We start from the raw sequence: 7944 nt of genomic DNA on the forward strand, positions 1-7944 counted from the left end.
TAATAAAACAACGAAAAAAGGTGTGCTATTGCCAAATTAATAGATCAGTTGAAACACATACCACCTGAAAGAAAATTGAGGCTATGTTCTCTAACAAGTCTAATAAAAAAAATAATTCCAAAAAAAAATAAAATCTAAGTCTAATAGCAACATACTTTAGTGTCAAAATTCTCTAACAAGTCTAATACAAAAAATGATAAAATTATTTTAGAGAGGAAGCAAATTGAAATACATGATTCATCAAAATTTAAGGAGAAGACTAGAGAAAAAATACGATGATGAAATGATTCACGAAATAAACTTATTTTTATTGAAAATCTCAATAATTTATAAAATGGTCTAAATCACTCACAATTGTTTCTTGTAATCAGAAACCCAATCTCACATCTTTAGTCAATGATTAGTGAATCTAAATTCAAGACTAATAGTTTGAACTCCACTACCATTTTTTTATGAAAAATCCTGCATAACATTCTGGGATAAATGAATTTCAAATAAATCTGAAGTTCAAAAACATGTACATTAACCAAAAACATAATCATATAAGCAAAAAGAATAAATTCTAATAGTTGAAACTGCAAGTATTCAATGAACCACAGTCCATTCAGGTCGAATGACAACAAAATCTTCATCCAATTTTCAGATCGTTGTCAATTGAAGATGAAAGTTGATTATTTTGGTCTTGAAAGCCTTCAGATAGCACCCTAAAGAAGAAGAAGAAGAAGAAGAAGAAGAAGAAGAAGGGAGAGTGGCGGCCGCACAAAGTATATGCATAGTTGTTACTTTGTTTTATATTTAGGGTTAGTGAAGAGGGTTTGGGCTTTGGGTCATGTATACATTTGGGCTTTTTTTCCTACTAATATGCTTGTTTATGTTAAAGAAAAAAAAATTTGGGTGTTGAAATGTGCATTTTTTTATGAATTTATTTAATATTCGGGTTCAACTTGTTTAATAACGGTTAAACCGATCGAACCATTATCCAAAGGTTACAATGGTTTGATCATCGGTCCTACTTTTAAAATATTGTGAAATATTCTATATTTAGTCAAAAATAAATAAAATACTCTATAAAATTTTTAAAAAAAGATATTATTCTTCTTATGGATAAGTCAAATGGGTGGTAAACAATAACAAACAACTCCTTTTTTTTTTTTTAAGGAAGATTTAATTTAGAGGGAAATTAAATTTTCCTAAATTTTAAAAAGGTGGTATAATAAATTTTTGAATTTTTTACTTCTCCCTCCTAATTGAAATATTTGTTTGAATAGACAAAATGAATATAAATGGTAAGTAAGAATTATTTTTAAAAGGAAACCAATAAAAAATTTGTATTGCTGTCTTTCACCATTTGTGCATTTCTTCCATCCAATTTATCTGACGCACAAGTTAAATTTCCTATTGTATTTATTATTGTAGATTTACCGTATGTGCATACTATTCCTCCTAGATCACCGGATTTTTTTACTAATATTCAAATTTACTTGCTATCTACTCTTTCCTATATCATTTCTCTTTGTTTCCTATATCATTACTCTTTATACCATAATAATTAAGTATATATGGTGGCTCACCATGTAAATTGTTCAGGCTCTTTTTGTAAGACTTGTGAAAGTATACACAGTCAATTGTAGAAAAGTAATAAGATAGAGTATCGTACCCACAGGGATTGCGAGTGGAACTTAGTTTCAATTCTTATTTGGTCAATTCTTAACTTATGAGCATAAAAGTAACAAAATATCATTTTGGGGTTTTTATAACAAGAAAATATAAATGACAATAAGGAAAATAGGTTTTGATAACAAGAGTTGGGAAGTTGTTGGAATCAATGATCAGTTCAACTACGGTTCAATGCCTATGTGTGATAAGTGCTGTCATGGCTACTGTGAACAAGCTTCCTTATGGTGTATGTCTACAACGTTAGGTAGTAAAATGAGGGATAAGGTGGGTCCTATGTCTAGGTCATGCATAATTCACTTAAGTTCAGAAAAGATCTTGCTTGTTTTAAATCACTATGGCTTCAAGGCTTATGTCTAAGTCCTAGAGTAAGAAGTATGTGTCCATCCTCTATTTAACCATATTAGTTCATTCAATCCATTTACTATTAGATGTCTCATAATAATAAACTTGTATCTAATCCTAAGTTGGTTAAGCTAAGAATCAAATATATAACAAAATAACAAATGAACCAAAATAGCATAACAACACACAACACATCACATAAATGACATTAAACTTTCATTGAACTTCACATAATTCCAACATCAAGAGGTTTAGCTCATGGTGAGCTTTACAACACAAATAACAAGAATAAATCTACATATCACAAGAGATAAGAAATGTAAACCTACAAACACGACAGCCTAGAGAGGATGTCTCAACCTCCAAGTCAGCAGCGTCGCGCCTCCAGTTATTGGAACTGCATCAGAGTTGCGGCTGCGGCTCAAGTAGCTCTCCACGAAACTTAGGTATTCTGCCTCCAAGCTAGCACTCCCTTCTCGTGCATACATATTTAGGGTTATTGACTCCTTTATATAGAGATCAATCTTGGATCATGGGCCATAACCACTTAGAATAAGACAACCCAAAGGAATAAGACATATTCCCTTAAGATAACAACAGACAGTACAATCCGCGCATGAGAAATCTGACAGCTGTCTTATCTTCATCCTGTAGTGCTTTTGTCTTCTTCTGTAGCATACGTGGAGCTTTGACTGCACATGCGACTCCACGCAATCTTAGTTTTACGGAACTCGGGTCTTGACTCTAATTAGCATGAGATAGCTCTGAACCCTTTTTGTCTTGCTTTAGGTCCAATGGTCTGTCTTGACTCGAGTTATCACCAGAACTCCTTTTTTGGATGAAGGATTACAATTATCTCCTTTTTTGGATGAAGGATTAAAAGTGCTATTATGAAAGTTAGAGAGTCAAAATCGTAAGTTTGTGAAAGTTAAATGGCCAAAAGTACAATTTAGCTTTTTTGGCTTAATTACAATTTTGGTTCTCTTATTTTCACCATTTTGCAGAATTGGTCCCATTATTTTAAAATTTGATAGTTTTGGTCCTCCAACACATGTTTTAAATTAACTTATAAAGGTTTTTTCTTACAATTTCATCAATGTTGGGTATTTTCTCATCGCCAGATTATATTTCACGTCGTTTAAAACATATCACGTCGTCAATTTATTATTAAAAATTATAATAAAGGGACCAAAACTGTTATATTTTAAAATAAGAGGAGACAAGCACAATAATAAAATTAGGAGGACCAACATTGCAATTAATTTGTTTTTTTATACAACACCAACAATTACATTCTCGATTATGTTTTCATTTTTGCAGTTGAAATTATCTCACAAAAGAGCTCTGAAACAAATAAACAAAGACCAGATAGTTATACATCACCAAAATCTTCAGTTGACTGGGTTTTGATACTACGTTTAATACGATGGAATGAGAACATTTTCTTTCTTTTGGCGATATATTGAAGCACAACAGGCATAAGAAAGTGAGACAACTTATTTGGTGTGCAACTACTTAGTGGTGAATTGCTTTCATTCAAACAGTGGTGCATGTGAGTTAAGCATCATTGTTTCATAGTTTGATCAATACCCAATTCAAGAATTTCAGGTCAAAAAAATATTGTCGTGTGCAATTGTTACATACGGGTGGGTTTTGGAATCATCTGAGTGTTCCAATTTGTTCTTCTTTCAACATATGTGGAGGAAGACCCATGACAACAATTTGCACAAAGAGGATATGTGTTATAAGAATTTAATCAATATTAAAGTTGATTAATAAGATAAAAAAACTTTGTTTTTTTCTTGACAAAAAGATAGTATTGTTTTTTATTTTTTGATAAGCAAATGTTAGTATATTACAATGTTATGTTAGTTTTTCTTCTTGTCAGGATTTGAATCCCGAACCTCCAACTACTTTAACCCTTAGCTCAACTAGTTTAACCAGTTGAGCTACCCATCCCACCCCCCCAAAAAAAAAGAGATAGTATTGTTAATTTGTTATACAGGTACTCCAACGGATCTGAATCCTCTCCTTCTGAAATCTCTACATCAATCTCTCATCCAAATATACCAATCATCGGATAAATCTAATGACCGTTATATATATATATATATATATTTGACGAAGAGGATCCAAACTCGTACACCAACTAGTAGTAATTAAGTATACAACTAAGTGAGTCGTCATAATCAAAATGAATTTGACAAGATTTTTTCACCGCATCATTCTCATGAATGAACAACTCCTTTGAGCCATATATTATATATATGATATTGTCCAACTCTTAGTAAGCATGATAACAATCACAAGTTACCATCAAATCAAATATTCAAAAGTACTGTGACTATATGAGACTGGATATACTTTTGTACAAACATATAGCTAGGAAAAGAAAAGTTGAAAAAAATATAGAAAATTATGTCGAGTATTTCTTAGGGTTAGCGTATGTTAGCAAGCTTATAATATAAGAGATTAAGTTTAGGGTTAGCGTATGTTAGCAAGCTTATAATATATAAGAGATAATAAATGATGTCGTTCAAATTTATTGAATAACAGGGTTAACATATTAGGATTCCTAACTTTTATCACGATTGAAGCACATGTTTTAGTGATTGAAAGACTTTATTGTAATCAAGGGATGCATGTACGATTCTCATTGTAGACAATAAAAGAGAGAGAAACTGAGAGGAAAAAGAATTAGGTTTAGGGTTAGCTTATGTTAGCAAGCTTACTTTTATCACTGTTGAACCACACGCTATAGTGGTTGAAAGGTTTTATTGTAAGCAATAGATGAAGGTTCGATTCCCATTGTAGACAAATTTTTATTTTTATTTTTTTAATATAAAGCTACAATAAAAAGAAAGGGAAAATGTGAGGGAAAAAAAATTAGGTTTAGGCTTAGCTTATGTCAGAAAGCTTATAATATAAAAGATGGTGCCGTTCAAATTTATTAAAAAACAGGGTTAACATATTAGAATTCCTACTTTTATCATGATTAAAGCACATGCTCTAGTGGTTGAAAGACTTTATTGTAAGCAAGAGATGCATGTTCGATTCCCATTGTAGACAAATTTGTATTTTTTTTAATATAAAACTACAATAAAAAGAGAGGGAAAATGAGAGGGAAAAAAATTAGGTTTAGGGTTAGCTTATGTTAGCAAGCTTATAATAAAAGAGAAGAGATAAAAGATAATATAAGAGATTAATTTCGCAAGAAATTTAATTGATTCATAACGTGAGCCAGATTTAACACTTTGTGGACATAATTTTAATCTCAATTGGCCTACATGACATAGTGGTTGAAATGTTGCATTGTAATAGTGGTTGAAATGTTGTATTGTAATAAATGGATGCGGTCGAATCCTAGTTAAGACAAAGTTGTATTTTTTTTTTAATAAAAAACTGCAATATAAAAATGAAGGAAAAAAAAATTAGGTTTAGTGTTTGCTTTTGTATATAAACTTTTTTTGAACAGGCTTTTGTATATAAACTTATATTATAAGAGATGAGCTTACGTGGAGTTTTATCAAGACATATTTCACATTGAATTTTTTTATTAGATACATTGATTATTATTTTTGAAAAAGATCTTGATCAATACTCTCTCCGTATACTTGTTGAAATTATTATTTTTGAAAATTTATAGGGACAAAGTTTAATGAAAGAGCTTGACCAAAAAAAATTTAGATGAAAGAGAGAAAAATTAAATTAAGGATTTTAATTTGGGTTGGCAGACGAAGAAGATGTTGAATATTATTAATTTTTGTTACGTCATTCACGATTATGATCTTTTTAGTTTTTAAATCCACAAGTTTGATTCTCAAATTTACAAATTCGTAAAACAGTAAGGACTGGACAGAATAGTACATGACATAATAAGATAATACAGGACATGACAAAATTATACCGGAGAGAGATATAATAATAATATTTTTATATTCGAAAATAAAATGAGTATTTTTGTATTTTTTATAGTTGTACCGTGGACAAAAAGTTGTCATGTGATTTAGTGGGGGACAAAAATTATTGATTTTATCTCGTCCCTTGCTACATAATTTGTCCAGTCTCTGAGTCTCATAACCAGTTTTAAATCAAACAGGGTACAACAAAAGTTGTCCAGTCCAGTCCTCTATTTTTTAGTAGATCAAATGCATGTAGATTAATGTATATTTAAATGAAATGTTTATTGTCAAAAAAAGAAGAAGAAAGAAATGTAAATTAGTTGTTAAATTATACCAAGTCGTATCGTCAAATGAGATGTTGCATAAGCATCTCACTTGTTACGTCATAAAAAATTCAGTCTCAAAATGCATAAGATAAAAACAATCAAGACATTTTGAAAGTTGATCATAATCAAAAGGTCATAACCAAATACTACGCTTAGAATCATAATGAGCAAGCTATAATAATTATTATTAGGGAATGAATGAAACACTACATAATTGCATTGATTATATCATAACATGTGAAAATAATTGAAAGCCTCTAAGCATCATCAACAATGAAGTAATTTCAGTGCCCTAATAATAAATCATAGTTATTAATCATATGAAGTAAATGAAATGGTAGCGATTTCTGATTTTATAAGTTTTACCACTGACAACCCGAAGGCTACGACGATGACTGCCGGGAGTCACCGCAATGCACCGTCTTTCTGTTGTTGAAATGTCTGCGGTGCACGCCATTTTTCAGTTGTGATTTTGTGTCTGACTGCAAATGGAAAAGTCAATTTAGAGGTAGAGCTGTAAAATGGTCTGGCATGGACCGCCTCGGCCTAGTGGGCCACCACATATAAATAAACTGGACCAATGTAATTTGCTTGCTTAATGAGCTGCCAAAATTGAGCTCAATCCAAATATTAATGGGTTATATAGTCTGATGATCAACTCGACCCATATTTTAATATTATTATTATTATTATTATTATTATTTTTAAATATATTCGATAAACAACAAAGATACTTTTCTTTTTCCGTTCAACACACCAAAAACAATAAATGTCATAACCCAAATAGAAATATGGGCCGGGTTGATAATCGGACTACATAACCAATTAATATTTGGATTGAGCTCAATTTTGGTAGCCCATTAAGCAATAAAATCACATCGGTCCAGTTTACTTATATGTGGTGGCCCACTAGGTCGAGGCGGGCCCTGCCAGACCATTTTACAGGTCTACCTCTAACTAGACATTTCCATTTTCGGCCAGACACAAATTCATAACAGAAACACGACGTACACTGCAGACATTTTAACAACAGAAAGACGGTGCATTGCGGTGACTCCCAGCAGTCATCGTCGTAGCCTTCGGGTAGTCAGCGGTAAGACTTATAAAATCACAAATCGATACCATTTCATTTACTTGGTATGGATTGATTAATAACTGTTCTGGACTGGGCCAAAAGCTGGCCCAATCACTCTCCTGCCCGACATTTGGGGCACAACCCAACAAGGGAAGACCTTCCCGACACGTCAGCCAATGACGTGTCCTCCACGACATAATATAGGCATCACGTTAAACACGTGCTCATCTATCCACGCACATTGATCCATTCAACCACGCCTTCGTCAAGGAGCTTATCTATTATCCGTGAATAGTGGAACGACTCCAACCAAGATAGAGGCGAATAACCGCCTCCCCTACGATACATGGACTATCTTGGCAGTTGAGTCTATTGGGCCGGTTATTCCAGCCCAATAGACCAACCTTTGGCCCAGCGCCGGGGGCAACTATATAAGCTCTCCTAGACAGGAGAGCCAGGTATTCTATTCTATTCACTCTCTCTCTTACTTGTATCTCTCTCATTCTCTTGCTGACTTAAGCATCGGAGTGCCTGCAGGTACAAACCCCCCCTCCGGTGGACGAACTGCTCAACGGACCAGCCATCTTCATTCTGATCAACAGGTTATGTAACACCCAAACCC

This window comes from Trifolium pratense, linkage group LG1 (assembly GCF_020283565.1).
Source record: "Trifolium pratense cultivar HEN17-A07 linkage group LG1, ARS_RC_1.1, whole genome shotgun sequence".
NCBI lineage: Eukaryota > Viridiplantae > Streptophyta > Magnoliopsida > Fabales > Fabaceae > Trifolium > Trifolium pratense.